General features: G+C 39.1%; 1 protein-coding gene and 1 pseudogene across 6 annotated transcripts in view; one reads left to right on the top strand and one right to left on the bottom strand.

Moving 5' to 3' along the window:
* Window positions 1–17,514, bottom strand: part of ITPR2 (inositol 1,4,5-trisphosphate receptor type 2) — a 489,465-nt gene that overhangs the window by 471,302 nt on the left and 649 nt on the right. The gene's annotated exons all lie outside the window — the stretch shown is intronic.
* On the top strand, window positions 7,622–8,864 carry LOC130833681 (elongation factor 1-alpha 1-like; annotated as a pseudogene).

The following is a 17,514-nucleotide window of genomic DNA, read 5'->3' as shown; positions in this document are numbered from 1 at the left end:
GTCATTGCAACAGTGATGACTGCCTCACTTGTAGAGTTTGAGGAAATGAGGCACTCTCTTTTCAGCTCTGGACGTAAGACGATGGGATAAGGTAAGCTGAAGCGGCTACCAGCCATGCTCCCACCAGAGGTGGAAGGCCTGCCTGAGGATGGAACTAATGTTGATGACAAAGCAGAAGCAGGGATAAAGAGAGAGAGTCTATAACAATGTTATGCATAGACTTTTCAGCTACCTCCACCAAAAAATTCTCTTCTTTGCTGACAATTGTTCCAATTGAGTTTTCTGTTTCTTGCAACCAAAAAACATCCTGGGTAATGAACAGTCTTCAGATTGACTAATTCACTGTCATAACAAGGAATGTGGCACTTTTATTCATTACTAGTTAGTCCAATATGACTAGAAATAACAAACTGGCATAAACTGCACCTTAAGCAATTTATATTAAGTAAAAAGAAATACCTTCTCATAGAGAAATTTTCTAACAAGCGTTTGCAAAGCTGGTTTTTTTTAGTTTTTTTTAATGTTTTAATTTTTAAGAGTTCTTCAATAGTTTGTGTGTATAAACACACTAAGATTCTGGTAAATACTAAAAGGAGATTTTAGTATTTACCAGACATAACCAAAAGAAGGCTACAGCCTGGATAATTGTTGCTCATTAGGTATATCTAAGAGGCAGGAGTAAGATACACTCTCTATGCCTTTCAGATCCCTATGATTTTGTCTAAAAATCATTTGCATTCTAAAGAGAAGTAACTGCTATCATTTGATTACTGTTTAAAATTTGACAAGATTGTCCTAGACAAATTTGTTTATTTGTAAACTGATTAGGTATCGAAATTAGGTAAATGTTTTTGCTAATCTCTCTGACAGTCACAGAAGTTTAACAGGAATTCTCGGCCAATAGGAAACTTCAGAGAAGGGAGAGCAGCACCAGCTACCCCGTGGAAACTTGCACAAAACCTCCATCCTAATGGCTCCAAAGCAAACATGTGTTTTGCCTCAATAAATAAAACAAAACTCTTTCCTTTTACCACTATGTTCTAGTAGGGAAGAAACATTAGCAACTGAAATAACATGTTGGCTTTAAAAGTTAACAAGATTTGAAAATTCTAGTCAAGGAAGATATGGTGTATATATGCCAAGCAATTCTACGGTTATTACTAATGTTGATACACTTTAGGTGTTTGCATTACATCAAAAAGATAGCATGCATCCAACCACTAATAAAAGATAAATATAAGTGCCTGCAGTTTAGCAGTATGCATTATCAAAGTAAGGAAGGGGGGAGAAGGGAGCCAAAACCAAAATAAACAATAGATAAGGTGGAGTGCCTTTGAACAGCCTACTAAACAAATACCAGCTGAAAAACTGGTTTACTGCAAGTTTTGATAAACATACTACAACAGAAGTTTTAAACCAATGCAACACGAACTTGGCCAAGCTTCCAGAGAGACTCCTGCTGATTTTTCAGACATAATAATAATAGTAGTAGTAGCAATAATAATAATCGCGGTTTCCACCCTAATTCTAAAGGCCTGACGCCTCCTAAGTGTTTTCCATATGTTAAATGCCATTAGTCATCACAGCAATCCTATAAACCAGGCAATAATCCCACCTCACAGATGAGAAAACTGAGGTTCTCAATATTGAGTAACTTCCAAAGATCTTACCATGAGAAGCAGTAGAGCCATAACTTGAAACCAGGTTTGTCTGAATCAAAAACTCATCTTCTTAACCATTATGCTAAAACGTTATTCATTTGTTCAATATATTTCTTGAATACCTATTATGTGACAGACACTGTGCAAGGCACTGTGGACATACCTGTAAACAACACAGTTGCTGCCCTTACAGAGTTTAAAGTCTAGTGGCAGAAACAAACAAACATAATCCAATAATCTTATAAAAAGAAGTACAATGAAAACTACAACTGGGATAAATTTTCTAAAGGGAAAAAATACGGGGCTGTATGAGCATATACGTAGCAAAGGGAGCTCACACAGTCTGAGAGATCAGGAAAAGGTCACCGCAGAAATGTCACAGAGCTGAAATCTGAGTGATAAATAGGCATTAATTAGGTGAAAGGCATGGGGGTTGAGAGGGGAAACCAACAAGATGGAGAAAACAAACATGTCAAAAGGCCCTGTGGGAAGCGGGAGCTCAGAATGTTTGTGCAACTAAAAAGGGGGAAGAAAGGCCTTATGCCTGAAACAGAGCCAGGGGATGGAAACATGGTACAAGACAAGGCTTGTACCTCTTCCCAGAACTACGGAAACCCTGAGGTCATACTGGGCTTAATGACATTCTACCTGTAAGCAAATGAAGAGGAAACGTCTTTCAAGTCTATACATTCCATTTTCTAAAGTAATAAAGTAACGATGAACATTTTAATGCATAAATCTTTTTTGGTCTAAAGTTAAACACTAAACATAGATACTGTCCCTTCGATGATTCTGATGAGAAGCTACTCTTCATCCCCACTCCAGCTGCTGGATTCAGGCCACCTTCATGTGTCACCTGATTCCTCCCATGCCTGCCTTTTACAGCCTCCTTCTATTTCTCTTAATCACTGTCTGATTTGCTAGAGCAAAATAATTCCTGATTATTTCATTCTCCACTTAATAATCCATCAATGGCTTCCCATTGCCTAAAGGGGAATCCATGATCTGGTCCTTGTCCGCCATCTAGTTTCATCTTCTGTTCAAATACGGTAGAGCCAGGATTTGAGAATGTCCAGAGAACAGATTCATTTCTTGACATTCTATTATTCGTAAAGTTATTGGCCTCATCCACATGGTTCAAGATGGCTTCTTCCCTGACACATTACAAACAGCTGAATGGGGGTGGGCTAGGGGGAAAGGGACAAGGGGAGTAAACCTCTCCTTCAAGGACCTAACCACAGATTACAGTCTGAGGCCACACCTGGCTGCAAGGGAAGCTAGGAAACATGGTCTTTATTCTCAGCATCCACAAACTCAAGTACTTCAATTAGTATGGAAGAGGGAAAAATTAATGCAGGGGACTAACTAGCAGTCTCTGATACAGAAAGTAAAATTAAATATGCATTTTGCTACCTTAAATAGGGTTCAAACTAAATGATGTAGTTGATACTAATTCTTTGCGAGTTTACTACAACTTCTGTTTTGAAAAAATGTGCAATGAATGTTGTTCTACTCCTTAGAAAATGTTTACAGTATAAATGTATGGGATATCTTGTTGCCAAAGTAATTACTGCCTCTCAAAACTTGTAGGTGTCAACTGACTTAAGCAATCTTTATTCAGATTCTCCAATAATTAACAGTGTTTTTCTACTTGCAATTTGATACTTTTTAAGCAGCTAAGCCCTCGGAAAGAAGTAGCTGGTTTCACCCTGACAGACAACAATGACTTCACTTGTACTGACCAGGAAAGGAAGCCCATTCTTGACATGGATTTAGAATTGGAACTCAATTGCTAAATCGTGCCTTGTCAGGTAAATAGGGAAGAAAGGTAAAGAAAGGCCTTTTATCATTTGTTATTAATTCTAGAGATGGATGAATTAAGTAAAGTTTTAAATAAGTAACACTTTCATTGACCATGAGTCTTGATTTGACTTAAAATGTCACAGTTTTCACCATTCCTAGCCACAAGTAGAGTCCTCAATACAAGAGAATTCCTTCCTTTACCTTCCCTGCCTATTTTAACAAACCAAGACTGAAATTACCCTCTTTAAAAACATGGCTGAAACCAAAAGTCCACTTGAAATGCAAATGTTTAAGTAGTTATGTCCCTGATACTAGCAATGACCTTGAACACCTTAGCCAAACACAAGTAACTAGTCCTTAAATCATTAACCTACTTTGGATTTCTAATGTAACTGTGTTTGGTGATTTGGGTAAGAGATTTTTTAAGTCACTGTCTTTACTTGGTATGATATACTTCAACTGGCTTAATTTGGATGTTACAGAAATGAAGCAAAACTCTGACAATATTTTGCATCTTTCATCTCAAAATTACTTTTCTAAAGATATTATATTTTTAAACATCTATCTTAGTGGATCATAGTATGTTAGGACTAGAGGGAATAGAATGACCTTGTTTTACTTTTTTAAATTATCTTGTAATTTGTACCTCTACATTTTTCACTTTATTTCTCTCTCCTATATGCAAATACACTCTCAAAGAAGTTCTCATTCGTACATTGCTACCAGTGAGGATTCCAAGAACAAGAGTGAATAACAACACTGAACAATTTCAAGTTCTTAAAGAGAATGACCGAACATGTCTTTCGGAATAAGATTGAGGCAAAGCACGTCATTAACAGACTTAGTCAACAGAAAGAATATAAAGTAATGAAGAACAAAAATACCACCCATTTGTTCTCCTCAACCTATATTCAAGTGCCTATCCCCTTCCAGACACTTACTTCTACATTTCAAAAATAAAAATTACAAGTTGTTACATGCCCTCTTCTATTTTCCTAAACTTATATAAATTCCTCAGTTCTCTCTGGTTTCATATTAGCAAATTACTTTCAACTAAACTTTTCTGCTGATAACTGCTGAAGTACAAAATATTTCCCTGGATGTATTATATATTATCCACTAAGAGAAAGGGCTGATCGAAATTAAGAAATGGTCTCACAAAATGATTGCAAATTCACTTTTTGCACACATAGAAACAAAACTCAACTTTGAGAAATATCAACTTTAATGTGTCTATAACATGCAAACCATTAAATACGGCTATATATATTACTTTTTCCAGGCTGTAAGTTTTATCACATGTTGAGCTAGGTAGGTGCAGAGATATGACCCAAGAGATTACTAAGTACCTATTACAGCACGATTTAACAGCACTATAAATCCAGGCACAACCTTCATCCATTTTAAAAGAATTACCCATGTGGATTCTTAAAATATTTAATAAGAATAATTACACTGACTTTACAGTGACATTGACTTTTTTGTGGAGAGGGACTGATGTTAACAGCTACTTAGAGATTTGGGAATATGCATATCCTAATTCAACAAATATTCATTCAATGAACATTTATGGAATCAAGCACTTGAGATACTCAGGGACAAAACAAAAGATCTCTGCCTTCGAAGAGCTTACATTCTACCAGGGATAGACATGTGATAAACAATGAGCACAGTAAGGAGTAAATTATATTGTATATAATAAGATGGTATGAAAGAAAAAGGTATAGCAGGGTAAAGAGAACAGGAAAGGCTGAGACAAAATGTTAAACATGGTACTATGTGACCCAGCAATTCCTCTGCTTAGGTATACACCCAAAGGACTTAAGAACATATCTCCACATAGAACCTTATACCCAAATATTCATCACAGCATTATTCATAATAGTCAAAAAATAGAAACAAGCAAACGATAATCAATTGATGAATGAATAAACACAATGTGCTGTATCCTTGCAATGGAAAATTACTCAGCAATAAAAAGAAATGGATTAGGGGCTTCCCTGGTGGCCACTGCAGCGGACATGGGTTCGATCCCTGATCTGGGAAGATCCCACATGCTGTAGAGCAGTGAAGCCTGTGTGCCACAACTACTGAAGCCCGCACGCCTAGAGCCTGTGCTCCGCAACAAGAGAAGCCACAGCAACGAGAAGCCCGTGCACCGCACCAAAGAGTAGCCCCGCTCACTGTAACTAGAGAAAGCCCATGTGCAGCAACGAAGACCCAACAGAGCCAATTAATTAATTAATTAATTAAAAAGCAATGGATGAGTGATGCATGCTACAATGTGGATGATCCTTGAGAACACTGTGCTTAGTAAAATAAGCCAGAAAGGACAAACATTGTATGATTCCACTTATATGAGGTAGGTAAATTCAGAGACAGAACATAGACCAGGAATTGGGGTGGGGAGGGGAAGGGGGCGATGGGTAGCAGGGTGGAGAAGATGCGGAGTTATTGTCAAAAGGGTAAAGAGTTTCTGTTTGGGATGATGAGAAAGTTCTGGAAATGGATAGTGGTGATGGTTGCCCAATATTGTGAATGGACTTCATGCCACTGAACTTTACACTTAAAAAATGAATAAGATGGGACTTCCCTGGTGGTGCAGTAGTTAAGAACCGCCTGCCAATGCAGGGGACACGGGTTCAATTCCTGGTCCCGTAAGATCCCACATGCTGTGGAGCAACTAAGCCTGTGTGCCACAACTACTGAGCCTGCGCTCTAGAGCCCATGAGCCACAGCTACTGAGCCTCTGTGCCGCAACTACCGAAGTCCCCGCACCTAGAGCCCATGCTCTGCAACAAGAGAAGTCAACACAACAAGAAGCCCTCACACTGCAAAGAAGAGTAGCCCCTGCTCACTGCAACTAGAGAAAGCCAGCGCACAGCAATGAAGACCCAATGCAGTCTAAATAAATAAATAAATATGAATAAGATGGTACATTTTATGTTATATATATTACCATAATTTATTTTAAAAGGTGCTAAGAAGTTACTATTAAATTACCTACTAAGCAGTGACATCTCAACTCATGCCCAGGTCCTCTGTGCTCTCTTTCTGCCGTACCACAATGTCCCAGAAGCAGGCAGAAACTGGAGCCCTGTTCACAGTGATTTCCCGGGGAATCAGATCTGGCACTGAGACTCACCCTCATGGATCCACGTCGGGTCAAATTCTATCAGTCTGTATTTTGAATACTAAGAAGAGAGATACAAAGAATAGGAACTGCTGTATCCTAGTCACATAAATAGCAGAACCCAGAGACAAGGTTCTGCTATTGAGATGCCCACAGCAGCCCTGGGTTTCTGCTTTTCTTAATGCTCAGTGGTTGAGCTCATCATGCAGTTTCTTGAGAGCTCTTCCAGTAACCTTATACTAATAGATTTCCTTCTTTGCTTAAGCTAGCCAAAGATGGTTTCCATTCCTTACAAACAATAGAAACTTACTTCTAATATAATATAGTCTTTCAATTCTTAAGCTTTATCCATGTGGGCAAAGGGATATGTAAGTATCCTTTCCTTTCCAAATCTTTTGAGTTTTTGTGATCAGATAGTAAGAATTAGGTTAGCAAGGGATACCTACAGATTGTTTTTCAAGAGTTCCAAGACAATTCACTACAAGGCTTGCAAATAATTTAACTAAATGTGAACTGGAACATGAGCTGGAGGGCACTTTAGTGTCTCAAATTTTTATAAATAATACATTTTGATTTACTACTAGAAATGTTGGTCAACAATTTTTTAATCCAGTTTTGTTTTTGTTGGGTTTTTCTTTGTTTGTTTGATATATTTAGCTCTGATGATCCACAAGTTCCTTATATAATTTGAAGAATCCTCTTTTCAACAGGAGAGACTATGTGGAGAGCAGTAGTGTCAGCTCTTAGCGTTTGTTTCATAATCAGTCATTACCACAAGGTCTTGGAGAGCTAGATATCTAGGAATTACTTTACTAAAAACCTAAAAGTTTGCTTTTTCGCAATGGGTTTGCTGCCAGGACACAGGTGTCGTGAAAACCACCGCTAACCCTAAGCAAAACTGGGAAAGGAGAAGACCCACAGCAACATCGTTGTCATTGGACACGTAGATCCGGGGACGTCTACCACTACCGGCCATCTGATCTACAAATGTGGGATCGACAAGAGAACCATTGAAAAATTCAAGAAAGAGGCTGCCGAGATGGGAAAGGACTCCTTCAAGTATGCCTGGGTCTTGGACAAACTGAAAGCTGGACGTGAGCATGGTATCACCATTGATATCTCCCTGTGGAAATTCCAGACCAGCAAGTACGATGTGACCATCACTGATGCCCCAGGACACAGAGACTTCATCAAAAACATGATTACAGGCACATCCCAGGCCGACTGTGCTGTCCTGCTGGTGTTGGTGAATTGGAAGCAGGTATCTCCAAGAATGGGCAGACCCGTGAGCATGCCCTTCTGGCTTACGCTCTGGGTGTGCAACAACTAATTGTTGGAGTCAACAAAATGGGTTCCACGGAGCCACCCTACAGCCAGAAGAGATATGAGGAGGTTGTTAAAGAAGTCAGCACCTACATTAAGAAAATGGGCTACAACCCTGACACAGAAGCATGTGTGCCAGTTTCTGGCTGGAACGGTGACAACATGTTGGAGCCGAGTGCTAACACGCCCTGGTTCAAGGCATGGAAAGTCACCCGTAAAGAGGGCAATGCCAGTGGAACCACGCTGCTTGAAGCTCTGGATTGCATCCTGCCACCAACTCGCCCAACTGACAAGCCGTTGCGTTTGCCCCTCCGGGACGTCCACAAAATTGGTGGTATTGGTGCTGTCCCTGTGGGTAGAGTGGAGACTGGTGTTCTCAAACCTGGCATGGTGGTCACCTTTGCGCCTGTCAACGTAACAACTGAAGTGAAGTCTGTTGAAATGCACCATGAAGCTTTGAGTGAAGCCCCTCCTGGGGATAACGTAGGCTTCAATGTCAAGAATGTGTCCGTCAGAGATGTTCGTCATGGCAGTGTGGCTGGTGACGGCAAAAATGACCCACCGACGGAAGCAGCTGGCTTCACAGCTCAGGTGATTATCTTGAACCATCCCGGCCAGACCAGTGCCGGGTATGCCCCTGTGCTGGGTTGTCACACAGCTCACAGTGCTTGTAAATTTGCTGAGCTGAAGGAGATTGATCGTTGTTCTGGGAAAAAGCTGGAAGATGGCCCCAAATCCTTGAAATCTGGTGATGCTGCCATCGTTGATATGGTTCCTGGCAAGCCCACGTGTGTTGAGAGCTTCTCCAACTATCCTCCTGTGGGCCGTTTTGCTGTTCGTGACATGAGACAGGTGGTTGCTGTGGGTGTCATCAAAGCAGTGGACAAGAAGGCAGTTGGAGCTGGCAGGGGCACCAAGTCTGCCCAGAAAGCTCAGAAGGCTAAATATGAATGTTACCTCCAATACCTGCCACCCCAGTGTTAACCAGTGGTGGAAGAACGGTCTCAGAACTGTTGTCTCAACTGGCCATTTAAGTTTAATAGTAAAAGACTGGTTAATGATAACAGTGCATCGTAAACTCTTCAGAAGGAAAGGAGAATGTTTTGTGGACCATTTGTTTTATGTGTGGCAGTTTTAAGTTATTAGTTTAAAATCAGTACTTTTTAATGGAAACAACCTGACCAAAAATCTGCCACAGAATTTAAGACCCATTAAAACAAGCTTAATGAGGAAAAAAAAAAAAAAAACCTAAAAGTTTATTCTAGGCGCCCACGAGGGAATTGTTTTGGATAACTAATATACAATAAAAGTCCAGCACTTTGTAATTGTCACAGAGATTTTTACGATGCTATTTTAACAATGACTCAAACACTTTAATAGACAGAACCTCAATAACACGTGTTTGAATTCTAAAAATTTAGATACGAAGATAGGTTATGCTTTGTTCACGTCCTAAGCCTTTCCCGGCATTCCTGGGAATCTATCTGGCCTCTATCGCTTGTTAAACACTAACAGGAAATGAGGGCATGGTGGACTCCACATATGCCAGAAGCGTATTCAGTGCCAAGTTGGGGGGGTGGAGGGTGGGGGGGAGTGTTGAATAGTCACCGGCACTGTGAGACCAAAATAAATGTAGAACCATTTTAGACGGAAAGTTGTCCTTATTGCCAAAGCTTCCAGGGATCTAGAAGACTACTGAAGTTCATGATTAACGAAGAAAAACTATGAAACACTCAGAATGAGGAGAAACAAGGGGGAAAAGAGTGAAAATGGAAGAGAGTAAAATAGAATATTTTGAATATTGCAGTGCAAACATTGTAATATTTTACAATGCAAATGTAAAATTCCGCCAAATAATTGTCAGGTTTCTGGGCTTTACATCCTGCCCTCTTTATCTCTGGTCTCAGTAAACTCGGTACGCATGACAAGCATTGAAGGCAGTCTAAATAAACTCAGAGGGTCTGAATCAAACTTCAAGCTCTCACATTTGATAAATAAGCACAAAATATGTCCTTCGATCATTTCTTCTGTCTTCGCATATCTCAATAACATCAAATTGTTTGCTTCCTTTTTTGGAGCTATTAAAATGAACAGTAAAACTTCACCAATTTTTTTAAATAAAAGAAAAAAGGACCAAGAAAATATGATCAAATTATGGATGCAGATGTGAGACAAATATCCATCTTAATGATCCTCCAAAGTTCAGCTAAATACCACCTCCCCCTTGAAGTCCTCCTCAGGTCATACCAGCCAGAGAAAGAATCCTCTCCTGTTTGCCTATGATACTGTTTTTAATCATCTTTATTTGAAAAGAAATGCTTTATCTTGTGGTTATTCAACACCAATCTTATCTCCAGGACTAAATAATGACTACGTTGATTTCACAACTATTTATTAAACACCTACTGTGTACCAGGACTCGTGTGAGGTGCTAAGTATACAAGGATTACAAAGTCCGAGTCACTTCCTGATCTTGCGGCGTTTACAGCTCTGAGAGTAAAGGCATCAAATGTCTTTAGTCTACACAGACCCTCGTCAAGTGTCATACCGAAAATTCTCAAAGGAAGTTTGAGTTTTTGAGATAATAATTAAACACAGCACAATACCTGGCATCTCTTCAGGCTGTATCCCTAACACATAGTCAGGGCTTGTTAAAAACGTGTCAGGTGAACCCATGATTCAGTCTGCAGCATCCTCCAGCATAAAACACATGACCAGAAACGGTCCATAGGGTGGATTCATGATGCGGACCCATTTTCAATTCTATGATTAAATTTTTTCCTGAATCAACTGATCATTTAGTCTTAATTCAGGGGTGGGGTTCTGAAGATTTGTGTCAGGATAAACTACAAAGCAGCTATTATTAACCGATCATTGATTTGAATTTTGAGAGAGCTAATCCACCCATTTCAAATATATTCAATAAAAACACTTAATCAAATGATTTCAGTCACACACACCACACACACACACACACACACACACACACACACACACACACACACACACATCCCTCACAAAGTAATGCCTATAGAAACTGACAGACAATAGAAGTTCCATAGTGGATACTAATATTATTAAAATGAACAAGTCAGCCATGCTGAAAGGCATACACGTACATGTATAAACAGACTTCTAAAATAAAACAGACTATATATTTACTGCACAAGTTAAATCAACCATTCATAAAGGCTCAGCATTACTGGCCATTTTTCCATAATACATTTTAAAATACCAGCAATAAATAAGTAGGAATTGTGGTAAACATAGGGTCGTCTATTTCAGCAACATGCAGTTTCCTAGTTTGTGGTTTTCTTCCACTGACCACGACCAGGAAAATGTTTTATTTATGCTTTTTTAAATAAACATCGTTGATGAACAGTAATAAGAAAGTGAAGAATCCTTAAAAACATTATTTCCATTTTAGTTAACTTTCCTGACTGTAACAGTAATAGATGTCTAATTAAAGAAACATATATAGAATTTGGGAAATATACGGGACATGAAAATGAAAATGAAAATGAAAAGCATGCACGCATGCACCATGCAGTGTCCCCACTGTTAATAAACATGCTGCTGCATTCTCTTTCACTGTTTTCCATGGATCTTATTTTCTATATTTTTTTAATTAGAATTGTGGTTTTCTAAAAGCATCTATTAAAAACGTTCCCATCTAAATCTGCATGAGAGTAGAAAGATAATTGCTATGCATTTGAAAGGCACAATTTTACTCATTAAATAAGTGAATGAATGACCATTAAATTTTCACTACTCTGATTATAATCTGGTGATCTGTTACCAAGTTCTGATGTAAAAAATGGAATAAAATTCAATCTATTGTTATGCTAGAAATTTGTCATAGAAGTCCACTGTTACTTCCTTTATATTTAATATATAGGAATATACACCTTGTGCCTGGAATTTAAGTTTTAAAGTTTGAATTTAACTTCAAAGTTTTAAAGTAATCTGTCTATATTCCATAAGCTATATACACGCTATCTGTACAAGAACACTTCCAAAGGGAAAACATGACTGTGAAAAGTGCTACCTATGCAAAAAAAGAAAAGAAAAGAAAATTAAGCAAAAAAGCTCCATTAAATCTAGAATAAGGCCAAGCATTTGCCTCTGATTTCTATTCTATCAAAGCCACAGATCAGGGGCACTTAAGGAAAAATGGTTGTTTACCTGACTGAGCTCTTCACCAGAGAGGGTCTAAAAGCTGCAGTGTTGTTTATGGAATGACTTCAAAGTTTAAGAAATGGTCGACCTTTCAGCTTAAAATAGACTTTATGTTCACCACTTCAGAAACTGTCTTTGTACTGCAGCTGATTTCAAGTTCCATAACATGACACTACCAGCCCTTAGACTTTCCAAAACAACTCAGTATTTGAGATTATACTGTCTTTTTCCTCCCCAGTAAACACGCATGCAAATATCCAATGGATTTTTAGACACTTCGATCACAGTTACATATGCCCTAGTCAAAACAAAGCTAAGTTTATACACCTAGTTATTACAGAAAATAGTGACTGTTACTTGGAAGGGTTCTATTCGGAAGAGACTACTGATCAAAGAGTCCTATTAAGGGAAAGATTTTATAAACTATGATAAGAATAGCAAAATTAAATAAGCAAAAGAAGAAAAACTAAATAATAAGTCAAATCTGCAAACATTTAAATATTAAAAACTTTAAGCAGAAAAAAGATCAAAAAGGGGACTTCAAGGGACTATCATTGGGAAAAATAAAACATAAGACTTTACACAGTCTTGTTCATCCAAGTAATTAAGTCAGAATTATAAACTGTGTGACCCATCATTTCCCTACCTGATATCCATCATTGAACATGGAAACAAAGGAATTAAAAAGCTCATCGAATTGGCCAAAATCAAGCAGGAACTAACAATAAGGGCCCTGATCTTTTCCCACTCTGGCTAAGAAACTTTTATGATACCTGGCAGTCACTGTATCAATGGGTAGTCACCTGAGTGTTTTCTCAGACCTTAACTAATGCGTGCTGTCCTTGGTAGATCCCGAGAAGAAACCTCAGGCCAAAGGCAACAATCACTTAAACACATGTATACAGATGTATATAAGCACACACATATACACACACATACAGGTGCACACGTGTCATTCGCTAACCTCTCAACCACATGGAGAACAGACAATAAAACAATTATATACTTTTCACTGGTTCTGCTGTCCCACCCATCCTGGGAACTCTGCCATGCTCACTTCCACTGTGTGGTACCTGACTATGGGTCAAGTTGATGTAAGTGTCAGAAGTGTCAATGACCAGGGAAATAAATCTCAATATAAAGAAAATGGAGGAAGGGAGAAGGGACAATTAACACTGCACTTGATGCAAATCAAATAGCCATCCTTAAAAGATCTACAAATAACAAATGCTGGAGAGGATATGGAGAAAAGGGAACCCTCCTACACTGATGGTGGGAATGTAAATTGGTACAGCAATTATGGAGAACAGCATGGAGGTTCCTCAGAAAACTAAAAATAGAATTACCTTATGATCCAGCAATCCCACCCCTGGGCATATATCCAGACAAAACGATAATTCAAAAAAAAAATGCATCCATATGTTCATAGCAGCACTATTCACAATAGCCAAGACATGGAAACAACCTAAATGTCCATCAACAGATGAATGGATAAAGAAGATGTGGTACATACATACAATGGAATACTACTCAGCCATAAAAAAGAATGAAATAATGCCATTTGCGGCAACATGGATGCTACTAGAGATTATCATATTAAGTGAAGTAAGTCACAAAGAGAAAGACAAATATCATATGATATCACTTACATGTGGAATCTAAAATATAACAGAAATGAACAGAAATAGACTTACAGACATAGAGAACAGACTTGTGGTTGCCAAGGGGGAGGGGGTTGGGGAGGGATGAAGTGGGAGGTTGGGGTTAACAGATATAAGCTATTACATATAGGATGGATAAACAACAAGGTCCTACTGTATAGCACAGAGAACTACATTCAATATCTTATGATAAACCATAATGGAAAAGAATATTAAAAAAAGGAATGTATATATATGTATAACTGAATCACTTCGCTGTACAGAAATTAACATGACATTGTAAATCAACTATACTTGAATTAAAAAATAAAAACAAAAGCAACACCACATTTGAAATTGTACAGCATATCCCAAAACTCCTTCCTTCTCTTTTAAAAGAAAAATAAAAACCATAACCCTAAAATGTACGGTAGCAAAAAAAAATTGTTTATTTAAAATATATTTACCATCTTCATCCAATAGGATTTAAAGCAGTTTTCCTTAAGTCAATATAAGTGTTCCTAAATAGATCTTTACATGAAAAATTAAGTTAGAAAATATAAACCAGGCCCCTTTTGCAGCAATGCAACCTGGGACTACAATACTCTACCTCATTTAGCAGCAACTCAGGGTTCAGAAACATCAGGTAAATCCTGGTTAAAGGATAACTGGGGGGGAAAGGGAAATGCAAATCTTTGCAACCAGAGCTGTCTAATTTCTCAGACTGAGAAATCAAACTTAAAAGCCAGGTCACAGAGCCTACAAAAATCTTCCTACATTTCCAGTTGGAAAGGCCTCTAAAAGGGCCGACTAAACTCTCAGTGAAACTGTAATATTTTTCAGGTGATAGATGCATTACCTAATTACAGAAATTCCCCAAAGCCAAATAATAACAGTGTGTATCCTCCCAAACACTAGATACTAAAATCAGACAAAATTTATCTGCAAATAAATGTGTATGAATTACCTTGTAATGCCATAAACTCCATTCTCACTAACTACCTTCTAAGCTGAATCTGAAAAACAATCAAGTGACCAAAAGTGTCAAATGGATAAAGAGTGAAAATAGAAATCAGAAACTTTCAGCCTCATGTTTAGCTCTTTCCTTGAGTTTTTCATATTACAGTGGAACAAACTATGCTGGCTAAATAGATACTATGCCAACATCTCCAATAGAGCTCTCTGATTCACTTTAACAATTCACATGCCTTTGAAGAAACTTAAGGGCCACAAAAATATAAGCATAATGTGGATTTTCCTAGCAACTCTAAAAAAAACATGGGCTGTCTCCTTTCTGTCTCCTTCACTCATTTTTTGTAATACTCCAGGGGTGGGAGCAGCATATACTCATTCTCTTACTCTCCACAAAGACATGCTGACACAAAATGAATAAATGATATGAACTAGGTCGTAATTAGCAACAGACCTTACACAACTGACCTCCAGCTACAGAAGAGCAGGGAAATTCAACGTGAAGTGTGCACTCTGTCTTTGATAGAAAAGGTGTATAAATAACGACCCTACAACAATATAATGAAAAACTATAATGCTGCTTTGATTTCATGGCCCTACAACGAACTTGTAAAGTAAAATATCTACCAGTTTTCTTCTAAGCTAACAAAGAGGTGATGCTACTTTGCCTAGATAACATTTCACGTGGCATGGACATAGGCTCTTGCCAGCTTTGTAACTCTTAAAACTCTTAGGCTGGGGACTTCCCTGGTGGCCAGTGGTTAAGAATCTGCCTGCCAATACAGGGGACATGGGTTCAAGCCCTGGTCCGGGAAGCAACTAAGCCCACAAGCCACAACTACTGAGCTCACGTGCCACAAGTACTGAAGTGAGACTAGAGCTTGTGCTCCACAACAAGAAGCCACTGCAATGAGAAGCCCATGCACCGAAACAAAGAGTAACCCCTGCTCGCCAAAACTAGAGAAAGCCATGCTCAGCAACAAAGACCCAAAATGCTGCCAAAAAAAATATTCTTTTTTAATTTTTAAGTGTATATGGTGCCATTCCACTGTTTGTAAGCTCCTTTAAAAAAAAAAAAAAAACCCTCTAAGGCCAACGTAGTTCCATGAGTTAAAGAAAAAGAATATCCCATCAAAGCACCAGGCTCCACCAGTAGCAACATTGCCAAAGATCCATTCTCACCTTAGAATCGAGCTGCACAGAGGTCCTGTCATGTGAACCTCAACAAGTTTGTCAACAGAAAAATAATACTGCACAAACACTCTCTAAGGCAACTCAGTTTCCAAAACACCAGCAACAAATGTTGAAGACAAATATTTTATACAAACTTATATGCTACATTAAAGATCAAGCTTCTTTTTCTGGAGGCTTAAAGATAAAAATGTATAACCAAAGAAACACACACTTGGCTGAGAATCTGGGGACAGAGTTGCAAGTTCCAGCTTTTGGCATTAATATTCTCTGCTTCATAGGTAAGTCACTTCACTTCTCGTCCCCTGTGTTTCTTGATCTCCAAAATGAGCAGGACAGACTCCACAACCGCTAAAGTATGTAGTTACCCAAACATATAAGACACTACAAAAATACGGCTTTTTATTTGACTGGGTTTTATACTCTATTCCTAATCCTTTTATTACTTTGTCCACGAGTGGAATTATCACACACAGTCACCAAGGTCGTGACAATAACATTGCCTAACGCTTTATACAAGTGCTCATGCAGCACATACTGTGCTACGTAAGGACCGTATGTTAACTCACTTCTTCCTCAGAACAATCCTATGAGGTAGTAACCATGATCCTCCCATTTTCAGACGTGAGGAAACTGATATGCAATTATGTAACTTGCCCAGGGTCATAAGGTTCACAAGTGGAGAAGCCGGGATTTGACCCCAGGCCCCTCCTGGTTAACCACTAGGTCACCCACACCTAGAGACTCTATAGAGGGGAAGGGTGAGGTGCAGCAGAGTCCATCTGCAAAACGGTGTGAGGGCCCAAACACTGCCCTTGTGCTGTGAACTCTCTCAGACACAAATGGCAGCGTTTGACTTACAAACCTAGCACAAGCACTGGTCCCGGCTATTTTTTTCTTCCACACTTCAGTTTCACAATTAATTAACCTTGATCTTAAAGGGATTAAATTAAACCCACCTCCCTTCTTTCACCCATTAAGGGAGATGCACAAATAACAGAAACTGTGAAAATTCTGGTGACTTCCACATCCCCTGTCGGGTAGACACCACTCCGTTAATGGCATGGCTTAAAGTCACCGTCCAGGGACACTGCATGTTAAGTCACGTGCCCTAAAACCTAACAGCAGAAAAAAGTGACCAGTCGGAAGTGGAAACACCAGTTTCTCAGCCTGAAATCTCCAAGACTGGGGAGTCTAGCTACTGAGATCAGGCTGTAACAACACCAATGTGCACATCAAAAAACAATGCAGTGTGCATGTAAGCTGTGAGCTGGTATTCACAATCAGGACAGAGAGAGAATACTAGTAATGAAGATAGTCCTCTTTAACCATCTAGCACACGGCTATGTTTATATATCTATTTCCCCCATTCATAAATCAACTCCAATCTCAAGAGCCCTGCACCTGGCCGAGTCCCAGGAGAGGCTGAGCACTTCAGGGGGCCGAGGCCCGGGGAGGGGAGAAAGCAGGTGTGAGTTCTAGAACCCAGGAGGCCATCGGAGCCCCCAGGCTGCCCCCGAGGCGGGACGAGTCCCCGTTTGGCCAGGCCAAAAGGAAATTACTTCAGCGAAGCGGGGACGGTGAGCTCCTCCCTCAGGGCAAAGCCACACTC

The sequence above is a fragment of the Hippopotamus amphibius genome, chromosome 12, assembly GCF_030028045.1.
Source record: "Hippopotamus amphibius kiboko isolate mHipAmp2 chromosome 12, mHipAmp2.hap2, whole genome shotgun sequence".
Taxonomy (NCBI): domain Eukaryota; kingdom Metazoa; phylum Chordata; class Mammalia; order Artiodactyla; family Hippopotamidae; genus Hippopotamus; species Hippopotamus amphibius.
Note: the sequence above shows the minus strand (reverse complement) of the source record. Positions and strands in the feature narration are given on the sequence as shown.